This window comes from Andrena cerasifolii, chromosome 7 (assembly GCF_050908995.1).
Source record: "Andrena cerasifolii isolate SP2316 chromosome 7, iyAndCera1_principal, whole genome shotgun sequence".
NCBI lineage: Eukaryota > Metazoa > Arthropoda > Insecta > Hymenoptera > Andrenidae > Andrena > Andrena cerasifolii.
The window spans coordinates 3,403,180-3,406,300 of record NC_135124.1 but is presented as its reverse complement, the minus strand read 5'-3'; the positions used below and the strand labels follow the sequence as shown (position 1 = coordinate 3,406,300).

The window sequence follows — 3,121 nt, the reverse complement described above, 5'->3', positions numbered from 1 at the left end:
CTCGTATCGATACACTTTGGTAATTCCAGCCATTAATTGAAATTCGTTAGCGTTATTTTCCATTAATTAAGTTTCACGCTATTCGGTATAGTGCGTGGGCAATTTTTACTGTAAGGAATGTGGCCTGTTGCACCCACGTTTCAGCTAATTCTTTGGTATTTAGTATTTGACCGATGTGCATGCTGCACCGCTGGCTGAGTTTTTAAGTTGGAACTTTTCATATCTCAAACCGATGTTCGAGGATTCAATTGAAACCTACGCTGATAAATAATGCAACTGCTATAAATATGCACGCATAACTTTTGGAATACAATAGAAAAGTGTTTAGACTCACAAGAGCCAGTCTCTAAGTGACTATTATGATGAAACTTGAGCTTCGGTAGTACTTACAAAAATATTTGACCCCTATCTTTTTTATTGGCTGCTATCCATATTTAGAGGTGAAAATAGCCCTGAAAATTTCGGGTGAAAAGCATGTCAGGTCTCGACAACTAGTTGGTGTAAAGATAAAAGCTAAATGTAAGAATTGTTTGTTTTTGAATAGCGACTATAGATATTATATGCAGCTACCAGACAAATCAATTTCGTTGATCCACTTTTGCGTAACATGGTGCATGTATAGACCAAAATATGAAATCCGAATAGTTTAGAATTTCTGTATTGGAATAACAAATATTGTACTTGAAAATTACCCAGATTTTGTGCAAGTTGGAGTTCGTAATTACATATGGTAGTAAAAATTGTAATCTTTTATAATGTTTTTAATTATATTATGCTGTATATGTCGGAAGTTAGTCCGGGAATGGGCAAAAAGTAATACCACAAAAAACACATGAGCTAGGATAGACCTATCAGCTTATGGGAATCCGTGTCACCACAGACGAGGTATAGGATAGACCTATCACCTTATGGGAGTTCGCGTCACCACCTAAACTTTGTTACCGACCCATAATTTGAGGACTGACTGCAGTGACCCCTACTCATGCACAGCGTCCAACTCATTGTCAAAAACTACTTTGAAGTGTGTTAAAATGCTGAAAGGTGTGTGCGTGTTTGCATACGTGTAACTTGTTTTGTAAAGAAGGTCCCATTCAACCGATTTCACGAGAAAGTACAGTGAAAAGGCCAGGATATCGTGGCCAACGAATTTTAACTTCAGAGTAGGAGTATGTACAGATCCGACACTGAAGGACAAAGATGAACAAGTAAAATGGTTTTGAAACGTTAAATTCATTATTTCCATTAAGGGCAGTGGTCACCGCAGAAGCCTTTTTTTTAGAGAACCTTCGAGTGATGGACAATAACTTAGTTATTGATAAATATTTTGAAATAAAAAAAATACGATGCATGGTACTAGATGCAATCCTTAAAAGGAAAAAAGATTTTTTGAGAAATGTGTTATAGCTTTTGAGTAAAAAATTTCCAAAGACTACCCTTTTTTTCAGCCTCTTGACTGAGCAGGACCCCTTAATCTTCATTTCATCTTCCTCCATCAATCTAGATTAGCATATGCTGGGTTCACTACAGTTTTATTGTTAAAAGTTAAATGTGTCGTGCCTATACCGTGTTAATTGCGCGTTTGTACGACGTTCCGGAAACGTTTTTATTGCTGAAACCCCAAAATTTGAACTATATTGCCCCATCATACATCGTTATGCTATTGATCTTCGGAATGGGGTCTCGGATTTGGGTCGGTTGTTCTGAGCTAAGCATATTATGTTTCTATAAAAATGAAAATTTTCAAAAATGACCAATAGCAAAAGAAATGTATATCTGGCCGGGGATTCTCGAACTCGAGGCTTCTGTATTACGAATTCTCGACGCAAACCTGCTGGCCCAACTGTTAACAAAAGGTTCGCTTTCTTCCCCATGAAGGGACGTTTAAATGGTTGAAACTGTTTTGCATAAAAATATAGGAAAATGTGAGAAGCCGACAACGCGTGAAACAGCGCACCAGCAAGAGATCCTTGACCGATGGTGAGGCCTCGATTAATAATCCATGCGTGCAGTTTTTCATATTTCCTTGTACACCTTATTGAGTCTATTACCGACAGGCTGGCGAGATTCTGTTGATGAAAATGAGTCTAAACACCAAGCAATTCGGATTACTTTTAATTATAAATAAACGACTAATCATAATTCTAAAATTACTGCGATCCCCAGGTTGAGTGAATAGCACGCTTCTGTGAATGATCTACTTGAAACGCGTGCCGCTTCACGCGATTCTTTGCAAACATTTAACCATTTCGCAACCATCGGCGAGATATTTCGCAACATAATGTCGTACGCACGATGCCACTACATATACATATGGAAAAACGTGCTCAAAGCAGAGACCATAACTGTTATAACCTAAATTTTAAAAGTTATGGCATAAGAATTAATATCTTTCTTTAAATGATTTTTTTTGTCAACGGAAATTATTTTCGGTCACTAATAACTGTTATTGATAACGGAAATTGTTTTCGGTTACGACTAACCATTATCCATAACTAGACTTTTTTTTGGCTACGAATATCCATTATCGTTGACGAGAATTTTTTTGTTGGTTGCGGTATAAGCAATATCTATTGCGGGATTTTTTTTTGGTTACGGTATAACCAATATTTATTGCAGGAATTTTTTTTTGGTTATAGTATAACCCAGGGTTGACTAACTGGTGGCTCGCGAGCCACCGGGGGCTACTCCGCCTTGCTGCTACGCTGAACGGCCCCTCTCCATACCTACTAGACTCTGACGATCGCAGTGGATTTCTCCTTCTTTCCTTCTCTTTTCGACTGCGATCGTCAGAGTCTAGTAGGTATGGAGGGGGCCGTTCAGCGCGGTAGCAAGCCGGAGGTGCTCCCGGTGGCCCGCGAGTTAGTCAACCCTGGTTTAACCAATATGAATTACGTGAATTTTTTCGGTTACGGTATAATTGTTGAAAAGAGGTAGTTGCACTGCGTGGGATGCTGTTTCACTCTTACACACACGTCTATACCTGCCTTTACTCAAATTTACTACAAAATAGAAGTACATTTACTACAGGATGGTGTATAATATAGGATAGACACCCATTCAATACTACTATCTCTCTCGGCTTGGCCAGTCCGGGGTTTTCCGTACCGTGTTTGCATTCCAG

At 38.7% G+C, this 3,121-nt stretch overlaps 1 long non-coding RNA gene across 1 annotated transcript in view; it reads left to right on the top strand.

Moving 5' to 3' along the window:
- The window catches only part of LOC143371694 (uncharacterized), a 174,783-nt gene that overhangs the window by 165,997 nt on the left and 5,665 nt on the right, over positions 1 to 3,121 (top strand). The gene's annotated exons all lie outside the window — the stretch shown is intronic.